At 39.7% G+C, this 11,663-nt stretch overlaps 1 non-coding gene across 1 annotated transcript; it reads left to right on the top strand.

Moving 5' to 3' along the window:
- The first annotated feature begins 7,459 nt into the window (after nucleotides 1-7,459).
- LOC127740328 (small nucleolar RNA R71) lies at nucleotides 7,460-7,563 on the top strand. The gene has a single exon (XR_008001007.1). It is a non-coding gene; the product is annotated as a small nucleolar RNA R71 (small nucleolar RNA).
- The last annotated feature ends 4,100 nt before the right edge of the window (nucleotides 7,564-11,663 follow it).

Raw genomic sequence — 11,663 nt, 5'->3', positions numbered from 1 at the left:
TGCCTAGCTTCGGAGCAGCTATAGCAAATTATATATCATTGCGAAGCCCCGGATGCTAGCTTTCCAACGCAACTGGAACCGCATCATTTGGACCTCTCTAGCTCAAGTTATGGTCGTTTTAGAGCAAGAGGGTCAGGCTGACAGCTTTGCAATTTCTTCAACTTCTTGTATTCCTTCTTCTTTTGCATGCTTCCTTTCCATCCTCTGAGCCATTCATACCCTGTAATCCCTGAAATCACTTAACACACATATCACGGCATCTAATGGTAATAAGAGAGAATTAATATTAGCAAATATAAGGCCAAAGAAGCATGTTTTCAATCATAGCACAAAATCAGGAAGGAGAATGTAAACCCATGCATTTAGTATGAATAAGTGTATGAAAGATTGATAAAATCCACTCAATTAAGCACAAGACAAACCATAAAATAGTGGTTTATCATTGACTCCCTTGAAAAGGAGATCAGTATGGCTGAGAATCTCGAATCAGAGCTAGAGAACATCTTTAAAGATGTTCAGCCTGATATAGAGGTACCAGAGGAAATAAAAGAACCTCTGAAAACTCATCAGGAAGAGGAGAAACCACCCGAGCTCAAACTATTACCACCATCCCTGAAATATGCATTTCTGGGAGAAGGTAACACTTTTCCTGTAATCATAAGCTCTGCTTTAGAGCCACAGGAAGAGAAAGCACTAATTCAGGTGCTAAGGACACACAAGACAGCTCTTGGGTGGTCCATTAGTGATCTTAAGGGCATTAGCCCAGCCAGGTGCATGCACAAGATCCTACTGGAGGATAATGCCAAGCCAGTGGTTCAACCACAAAGGTGACTGAATCCAGCCATGAAGGAGGTAGTGCAGAAAGAGGTCACTAAATTACTAGAGGCTGGGATTATTTATCCTATTTCTGATAGCCCCTGGGTGAGCCCTGTCTAAGTTGTACCCAAAAAGGGTGGCATGACAGTGGTTCATAATGAAATGAATGAACTGGTTCCTACAAGAACAGTTACAGGGTGGCGTATGTGTATTGACTACAGAAGCCTCAATACAGCCACCATAAATGATCATTTTCCTTTACAATTCATAGACCAGATGCTAGAGAGATTAGCAGGTCATGACTATTACTGCTTTTTGGACGGCTATTCAGGTTATAACCAAATTGCAGTAGATCATCAGGATCAAGAGAAAACAGCATTCAAATGTCTATCTGGAGTATTTGCCTACAGAAGGATGCCTTTTGGTCTGTGCAATGCACCAACAACCTTTCAGAGATGCATGCTCTCTATCTTCTCTAATATGGTGGAAAAACTTCTGGAAGACTTCATGGATGACTTCTCAGTATTTGGAGACTCATTCAGGTCCTATCTTGATCATCTAGCACTTGTTCTGAAAAGGTTCCAAGAGACTAACCTGGTTTTAAACTGAGAAAAATGTCACTTTATGGTGACTGAAGGAATTGTCCTTGGGCATAAAGTTTCGAACAAAGGAATAGAGGTGGATAAAGCTAAGGTAGAGATAATTGAAAAATTACCACCACCCACCAATGTTAAGGCAATCAGAAGTTTTCTGGGACATGTAGGATTCTACAGGAGGTTTATAAAGGATTTTTCAAAAATCGCAAAACCACTAAGTAACCTGCTAGCTGCTGATACACCATTTGTCTTTGACACAGAGTGTTTGCAGGCCTTTGAGACTCTGAAGGCTAAGCTGGCCACAGTGCCTGTCATTTCTGCACCAGACTGGACATTACCATTTGAACTAATGTGTGATGCCAGCGACCATGCTATTGGTGCAGTATTGGGACAGAGGCATGAGAACCTTCTGCACGTCATTTACTATGCTAGCCGTATTCTGAATGACTCACAGAAAAATTACATAACCATAGAAAAGGAATTGCTTGTAGTGGTTTATGCCATTGACAAGTTCAGATCCTATTTGGTAGGATCAAAAGTAATTGTGTACACTGACCATGCTGCTCTTAAATATCAATTACAAAGCAGGATTCAAAACCCAAGCTCATAAGACGGGTGTTGCTTCTGCAAGAGTTTGATATAGAAATAAGAGACAAAAATGGAACAGAGAACCAAGTAGCAGATTGGTGCACGAAATTGTGATCTCTAACAATGGCATTCAACTTGGTATGCGCATCTATAATCTCAGCACTTTCTTCACAACTTCGCATCACTAACCAGCAAGTGTACTGGGTCGTCCAAGTAATAAACCTTATGTGAGTAAGGGTCGACCCCACAAAGATTGTTGGTATGAAGCAAGCTATGGTCACCTTGTAAATCTCAGTCAGGCGGATTCTAATGGTTATAATGGTTTTTGAAAATAAAGATAAATAAAGCATAAAATAAAGATAGAGATACTTATGTAAATCATTGGTGGGAATTTCAGATAAGTGTATGGAGATGCTTTGTTCCTTCTGAATCTCTGCTTTCTTACTGCTTTCGTCCAATCATTCTTACTCCTTTCCATGGCAAGCTGTATGTAGGGCGTCACCATTGTCAATGGCTACATCCCGTCCTCTCAGTGAAAATGGTCCAAATGCTCTGTCACAGAACGGCTAATCATCTGTTGGTTCTCGATCATGTCGGAGTAGAATCCAGTGATTCTTTTACGTCTGTCACTACGCCCAACAATTGCGAGTTTGAAGCTCATCACAGTCATTCAATCCCTGAATCCTACTTGGAATACCACAGACAAGGTTTAGACTTTCTAGATTCTCAAGAATGGCCGCCAATAATTCTAGCTTATACCACGAAGATTCTGGTTAAGGAATCCAAGAGATATGCGCTCGGTCTAAATTAGAACGGGAGTGGTTGTCAGGTACACGTTCATACGTGAGAATGATGTTGAATGTCATGGATCATCACATTAATCATGTTGAAGGGCAACGAATATCTTAGAATAAGAAGAAGCGTGAATTGAATAGAAAACAGTGGTACTTTAGGTACAGCAGAGCTCCACACCTTAATCTATGGTGTGTAGAAACTCCACCGTTGAAAATACATAAGTGATGGTTGTCTAGGCATGGCCAAATGGCCAACCTCCCTAAAATGGCATATGAAATCAAAAAATAGGGAAAGGACGTCTAATACAATAGTAAAAAGTTCTATTTATACTAAACCAGCTACTAGGATTTACAGAAATAAGTCTAAGTGCAGAAATCCACTTCCGGGGCCCACTTTGATGTGTGCTTGGGCTGAGTTTGAGATTTACACGTGCAGAGGCTTCTCTTGGAGTTAAACGCCAAGTTGTAACGTGTTTTTGGCGTTTAACTCTGGTTTGTGACGTGTTTCTGGCGTTTTACTCCAGAATACAGCATGGAACTGGCGTTGAACGCCAGTTTGCATCGTCTAAACTCGAATAAAGTGTAGACTATTATATATTTCTGGAAAGCCCTGGATGTCTAATTTCCAATGCTCTTGAGAGCGCACCATTTGAAGTTCTGTAGCTCCAGAAAATCCATTCCGAGTGAAGGGAGGTCAGGATCCAACAGCATCAGCAGTCCTTTTTCAGCCTGAATAAGATTTTTGCTAAGATCCCTCAATTTCAGCCAGAAAATACTTGAAATCACAGAAAATCACACAAACTCATAGTAAAGTCTAGAAATATGAATTTTGCATAAAAACTAATAAAAACATCCCTAAAAGTAGCTAGATCCTACTAAAAACTACCTAAAAAAATTGCCAAAAAGTGTATAAATTATCCGCTCATCACAACACCAAACTTAAATTGTTGCTTGTCCCCAAGCAGCTGAAAATCAAATAGGATAAAAAGAAGAGAATATACTATAAATCTCAAAATATCAATGAATATTAGTTCTAATTAGATGAGTGGGACTTGTAGCTTTTTGCTTCTGAACAGTTTTGGCATCTCATTTTATCCTTTGAAGTTTAGAATGATTGGCATCCATAGGAACTCAGAGTTTAGATAGTGTTATTGACTTTCCTAGTTAAGTATGTTGATTCTTGAACACAGCTGCTTTTATGATCTTGGCCGTGGCCCTAAGCACTTTGTTTTCCAGTATTACCACCGGATACATAAATGCCACAGACACATGACTGGGTGAACCTTTTCAGATTGTGACTCAGCTTTGCTAAAAGTCCCCAATTAGAGGTGTCCAGGGTTCTTAAGCACACTCTTGTTGCCTTGGATCACAACTTTATTTCTTTCTTTTTCTTTTTTTTCTTTTTCTTGCTTTTTCTTTTTCTTTTATTATTATTATTTTTTTGCCACTTTTTTTCCCAAGCTTTTTATTCACTGCTTTTTCTTGCTTCAAGAATCAATTTTTTTTATTTTTCAGATCATCAATAACATTTCTCTTTTTCATCATTCTTTCAAGAGCCAGCAATTTTAACATTCATAAACAACAAGATCAAAAATATGCAATGTTTAATCATTCATTCAGAAAACAAAAAGTATTGTCACCATATCAATATAATTAAACTAATTTCAAGGATGAATTTGAAACTCGTGTACTTCTTGTTCTTTTGTATTAAAAGCATTTTTCATTTATGAAAGGTGAAGGATTCATGGAATTATTCATAGCTTTAAGACATAGTTACTAAATACTAATGATCATGTAATAAAGACACAAACATAGGCAAACATGAAGCTCAAAAACCGAAAAACAGAGAGATAGGAACAAGGAAGTTAAGGAATGAGTCCACCTTAGTGATGGTGGCGCCTTTTTCTTGAAGGACCAATGGTGCTCTTTGAGCTCCTCTATGTCTCTTCCTTGCTTCTATTGCATGATCCCTAGTGATTTTGGTGCTCCTATCCTTAGTTGCTCCCAATAGTTGTGTAGAGGAAAATTTATCCTTTGAGGCATCTCAGGGATTTCTTGATGAGGTCCATGAGTGGGCTCTCTTGATGTGTAGTCAAATGCTCTATTACTGAGCTATGGACCCTTGAGATTAATCTCTCCATCTCCCATGACTCAGAGGTGGAAGCAATTGCCTTCTCTTTCCTCTTTCTTGAGCTTTCTTTGGCCTTAGGTGCCATCAATGGTCATGGAAAAGCAAAAAAAAAGCTATGCTTTTACCACACCAAACTTAGAATGTTGCTCATCCTCGAGCAAAAGAGGAAAGAATAGAAGAAGAAGAAGAAGATATGGAGGAAAGGGAGAAGAGTGTGTGTTTCGGCCAAGGGGTTTGGGTGGGAAAGAGATGGTGAATTTGAAGGTAGGTGGGGATCCTGTGGGGATCCTGTGGGGTCCACAGATCCTGAGGTGATCCTGTGGGGTTCGCAGATCCTGGGGTGATCTTGTGGGGTCCACAGATCCTGGGGTGTCAAGAATTTCTCATCCCTGCACCCTTTAGGCGTGTAAAATGCCCTATATATGCAATCCTGGCATTTAACGCCAGGCTGCAGCATGTTTCTGGCGTTAAACACCACCTCCATGCTTGTTTTGGGCATTCAATGCCAATCTGTAGCATGTTTCTGGCATTGAACGCCACTCCATGCTTGTTTCTGGCATTTAACGCCAGTCTAATGCTTCTTTCTGGCGTTAAACGCCAGCTCTGTGCTCCTTACTGGCGTTTAAACGCTAGTGAGTTCCTCCTCCAGGGTGTGCTGTTTCTTCTTCTATTTTTTATTCTGTTTTTAATTTTTGCAAATGTTTTGTGACTCCACATGATCATAAACCTAATAAAACATAAAAGAACAATAAAAATATAAATAATTAAAAATTGGGTTGCCTCTCAATAAGCGCTTCTTTAATGTCAATAGCTTGACAGTGAGCTCTCTTGGAGCTTCACAGATGTTTAGAGCATGATGATGGCCTCCCAACACCAAACTTAGAGTTTGAATGTGGGGGCTTCTCAACAGCAAACTTAGAGTTTGGTTGTTGCCTCCCAACACCAAACTTAGGGTTTGATTGTGGGGGCTTTATTTGACTCTGTATTGAGAGAAGCTTTTCATGCTTCCTCTCCATGGTTGTAGAGGAAGATCCTTGAGCTTTAAATGCAAGGTAGTCCCCATTCAATTGAAGGACTAGCTCTCTTCTGTCAACATCAATTACAGCTCTTGCTGTGGCTAGGAAGGATTTTCCAAGGATGATGCATTCATCCTCCTCCTTCCAAGTGTCTAAGATTATGAAATCAGCAAGGATGTAAAGGCCTTCAACCTTTACCAACACGTCCTCTACCAATCCATAAGCTTGTTTCATTGACTTGTCTGCCATCTCTAATGAGATTCTTACAGCTTGTACCTCAAAGATCCCCAGTTTCTCCATTACAGAGAGACGCATAAGATTTATACCTGACCCTAGGTCACATAGAGCCTTCTCAAAGGTCATGGTGCCTATGGTACATGATATTAAGAATTTACCAGGATCTTGTTTCTTTTGAGGTAAAGTTTGCTGAACCCATGTATTTAGTTCACTAATAAGCAAGGGAGGTTCATCTTCCCAAGTCTCATTACCAAACAACTTGGCATTCAGCTTCATGATGGCTCCTAGATATTGAACAACTTGCTCTTTAGTTACATCTTCATCCTCTTCAGAGGAAGAATAGTTCTCAGAGCTCATGAATGGTAAAAGGAGGTTCAATGGAATCTCTATGGTCTCTAGGTGAGCCTCAGATTCCTTAGGTTCCTTAGTTTGGAACTCCTTTTTGTTCAGAGGACGTCCCAAGAGGTCTTTCTCACTGGGATTCTCGTCCTTCTCCTCTTTTGTGCATTCGGTCACATTGATTATATCAATGGCCTTGCACTCTCCTTTTTGATTCTCTTCTGTATTGCTTGGGAGAGTATAGGAGGTGTTTCTATGACTTTCTTACTCAGTTGGCTCACTTGTGCCTCTAAATTTCTAATGGAGGACCTTGTTTCATGCATGAAACTTAAAGTGGCCTTAGATAGATCAGAGACTATGTTTGCTAATCTAGAGGGGCTCTACTTAGAATTCTCTGTCTGTTGCTAGAAAGATGATGGGAAAGGCTTGCTATTGCTAAACCTGTTTCTTCCACCATTATTAAAGCCTTGTTGAGGCTTTTGTTGATCCTTCCATGAGAAATTTAGATGATTTCTCCATGAGGGGATATAGGTGTTGCCAAAGGCTTCACCCATGTAATTTACCTCTGCCATTGCAGGGTTTTCAGGATCATAAGCTTCTTCTTCAGAAGATGCTTCTTTAGTACTGTTGGATGCATTTTGCAATCCATTCAGACTCTGAGATATCATGTTGACTTGCTGAGTCAACATTTTGTTCTGAGCCAGTATGGCATTCACCGCATCAATTTCAAGAACTCCCCTTTTATGAGGCATCCCATTACTCACAGGATTCCTCTCAGAGGTGTACATGAATTGGTTATTTGTAACCATGTCAATGAGCTCTTGAGCTTCTGCAGGCATTTTCTTTAGGTGAATGGATCCACCTGCAGAATGGTCCAGTGACATCTTAGAAAGCTCAGATAGACCATCATAGAATATATCTAAAATGGTCCACTTTGAAAGCATGCCAAAAGGACACTTTTTGGTCAACTGCTTGTATCTTTTCCAAGCTTCATAGAGGGATTCACCATCTTTTTGCTTGAAGGTCTGAACATCCACTCTAAGCTTGCTCAGCTTTTGAGGAGGAAGAACTTGGCCAAGAAGGCCGTGACCAGCTTTTTCCAAGAGTCCAGGCTATCTTTAGGTTGTGTGTCCAACCATGTTCTAGCTCTGTCTCTTACAGCAAAAGGGAAAAGCATGAGACTGTAGACTTCAGGATCTACTCCCTTAGTCTTAACAGTCTCACAGATCTGCAAGAACTCAATTAAAAACTGGTAGAGATCTTCTGATGGAAGTCCCTAAAACTTGCAGTTCTGTTGCATTAGAGCAACTAGTTGAGGCTTTAGCTCAAAATTGTTTGCTCCAATGGCAAGGATTGAAATGCTTCTTCCATAAAAGTTGGAAGTAGGTGTAGTATGATCACCAAGCATCCTCCTTGCGCCTCCACCATTGTTATTGAGTTCGGCCATGTCTCTCTCTTTTTCGAGATTCTCTGTAAGGTTTTCTTTGGATTGTTGTGCTTTAGCTTCTCTTAGCTTCTTCTTCAGAGTCCTTTCAGGTTCAGGATCTGCTTCAACAAGAATGTCTTTGTCTTTGCTCCTGCTCATATGAAAAAGAATGTTGGGCGTAATGACAGACGCAAAAGGATCACTGGGTCCTATTCCAACACAAGTGAGAACCGACAGATGATTAGCCATATACATGGACCATTTTCACTGAGAGGATGGATGGTAGCCTTTGACAATGGTGATCCACCAACATACAACTTGCCATGGTAGAAGCCTTGCGTGCGTGAAGAAGAAGACAATAGGAAAGCAAAGATTCAGAAGACAAAGCATCTCTAAAACTCCAACCCATTCTCCATTACTACATAACAAGTATCTATTTCATGTTCTTTTATTTTTCGCAATTAAAACTAAGAATCCTTATTGATATCCTGACTAAGAGTTACAGAATAACCATAGCTTGCTTCAAGTTGACAATCTCCGTGGGATCGACCCTTACTCATGTAAGGTATTACTTGGCGACCCAGTGCACTTGCTGCTTAGTTGTGCGGAATTGCAAAAGTGTGATTGTGATTTTGTGCACGAGCTACCATCCGTCCTCTCAATGAAAATGGTCCAGCTATGGTTTCTGTACGGCTAATCAACTGTCAGATTTCTCGTCTCGGATGAAAAATACCAGGCACAGCTACCGCACGGCTAATCATCTGTCGGTTCTCACTTGTGTTGGAATAGGATCTCTCTATCATTTTGCACACTGTCACTGCGCCCAACAGTCGTGAGTTTAAAGCTCGTCACAGTCATTCCGTCCCAAATCCTACTTGGAATGCTGCCAATTGGTTCTAGCCTATACCACGAAGGTTCTAATCTCATGGACTCGGTCCGTAGATTAGAGACCCAAGAGACTATACTCCAGCTGTCGTCCAAAGACTACATTGAACATCATGTAGACCGCTTGTGGTTCTTAGGCACGCGGATCTTGGCTAAGATAGTAACAAAGATAGTGGGTGATTGTCACAGGTCACCCCTTCATTCTAACTTAACTGAATTAAGTACAAGAGTATATCTTGGAGAAGAAGTAAGTGTGAATTGAAAGGGAAACAATAGTACTTGCATTAATTCATGAAGAATAGCAGAGCCTCGCACCTTAATCTATGAGTTGTAGAAACTCCACCGTAGAAAATACATAAGAGAAAAGAGGTCAAGGCCTGGCCGAATGGCTAGCCTCCCAAATGTAACATAAAAGTGAAAAGAGGGTTTTCAACCTCTGAATACAATAGGAAATACTAGTATTTATACTAAACTAGTTACTAGGGATTATAGAAAATAAGTAACTAAGTGCACATAGTGCAGAAATCCACTTCCGGGACCCACTTGGTGTGTGCTTGGGCTGAGCATTGAGCTTTACACGTGCATAGGCCGTTTCTAGAGTTAAACGCCAACTTGGATGCCAGTTCGGGCGTTTAACTCCAGTTCTGGTGCCAGTTCTAGCGTTTTACGCCAGAAAAACGGTCTCTGGATGGCGTTTAACACCAGTTTGGGACATCAAATCTCAGGCAAAGTATAAACTATTATATATTGCTGGAAAGCCCAAGATGTCTACTTTTTAACGCAATTAACGGCGTGCCAATTAGGCTTCTGTAGCTCCAGAAAATCCACTTGGAGTGCAGGAGGGTCAGAATCCAACAGCATCTGCAGTCCTTTCTCAGCCTCTGAATCAGACTTTTGCTCAGATCCCTCAATTTCAGCCAGAAAATATCTGAAATTACAGAAAAACACACAAACTCATAATAAAGTCTAGAAATATGATTTTTGCATAAAAACTAAGGAAAATATAATAAAAAGTGACTAAAACATACTAAAAACTATCTAAAAACAATGCCAAAAAGCGTATAAATTATCCGCTCATCACAACTCCAAACTTAAATTGTTGCTTGTCCCCAAGCAACCAAAAACAAAATAGGATAAAAAGAAGAGAATATACAATAAATTTCAAAATATCAATGAAGCTTAGTTTCAATTAGATGAGCGAGACTAGTAGCTTTTTGCTTCTGAACAGTTTTGGCATCTCACTTTATCCTTTGAAGTTCAGAATGATTGGCATCCATAGGAACTCAGAATTTAGATAGTGTTATTGATTCTCCTAGTTTAGTATATTGATTCTTGAACACAGCTACTTTATTAGTCTTGGCCGTGACCCTAAGCATCTTGTTTTCCAGTATTACCACCGGAAACATAAATGCCACAGACACATAACTGGGTGAACCTTTTCAGATTGTGACTCAGCTTTGCTAGAGTCCCCAGTTAGAGGTGCCCAAAGTTCTTAAGCACACTCTTTTTGCTTTGGATCATGACTTTAACCACTCAGTCTCTAGCTTTTCACTTGGACCTTCATGACACAAGCACACGGTTAGGGACAGCTTGATTTAGCCGCTTAGACCAAGATTTTATTCCTTTAGGCCCTCCTATCTATTAATACTCAAAGCCTTAGATCCTTTTTTACCCTTGCCTTTTAGTTTAAAGGGTTATTGGCTTTTTTCTCTTTCCTTTTTCTTTTTCTTTCTTTTTCTTTATTTTTTGCCATTTTTTTCGCAAGCTTGTGTTTTTCACTACTTTTTCTTTCTTCAAGAAACAATATTATGATTTTTCAAATTATCAATAACATTTCTCTTTTTCATTATTCTTTCAAGAGCCAACAATTTTAACATTCATAAACTTCACTATAAAAAATAATGCACTTTTCAAGCATTCATTCAGAAAACAAAAATTATTGCCACCACATCAAAATGATTAAACTAATTTCAAGATAAATTTCGAAATTATGCACTTCTTGTTCTTTTGCAAATAAAAACATTTTTCATTTAAGAAAGGTGAGAGATTCATGGAATCATTCATAGCTTTAAGACATAGACTCTAAACACCAGTGATCATGTATGGAGACGCAAACATAGTCAAAACATAAAGCATAAATACCGAAAACAGAAAAGAGAGTAAACAAGGAGATTAAAGAACGGGTCCACTGATGAGCGGATATTTTATACGCTTTTTGGGGGTAATTTCATGTAGATTTTAGCATGTTTTAATTGGTTTTTAGTAGAATATTATTGGTTTTTAGGCAAAAATCATATTTCTGGACTTTACTGTGAGTTTGTGTGTTTTTTTCTGTGATTTCAGGTATTTTCTGGCTGAAATTGAGGGAGCTGAGCAAAAATCTGAGTTAGGCTGAAAAAGGACTGCTGATGCTGTTGGATCCTGACCTCTCTACACTCGAAATGGATTTTCTGGAGCTACAGGAGTCCAATTGCCGCGCTCTCAACGGCGTTGGAAAGTAGACATCCAGGACTTTCCAACAATATATAATAGTCCATACTTTACGCGAAGATAGATGACGTAACTTGGCGTTGAATGCCAAGTACATGCTGCTGTCTGGAGTTAAACGCCAGAAACACGTCATGATCCGGAGTTGAACGCCCAAAACACGTTATAACTTGGAGTTCAACTCCAAGAAAAGTCTCAGTTCGTGGATAGCTTTAATCTCAGCCCCAGCACACACCAAGTGGGCCCCAGAAGTGGATTTTTGCACCAATTATCTTAGTTTACTCATTTTCTGTAAACCTAGGTCACTAGTTTACTATTTAAACAACTTTTACAGACATTTCTTGGACC

The sequence above is a fragment of the Arachis duranensis genome, chromosome 6, assembly GCF_000817695.3.
Source record: "Arachis duranensis cultivar V14167 chromosome 6, aradu.V14167.gnm2.J7QH, whole genome shotgun sequence".
NCBI classification, from domain to species: Eukaryota; Viridiplantae; Streptophyta; class Magnoliopsida; order Fabales; family Fabaceae; genus Arachis; species Arachis duranensis.
Note: the sequence above shows the minus strand (reverse complement) of the source record. Positions and strands in the feature narration are given on the sequence as shown.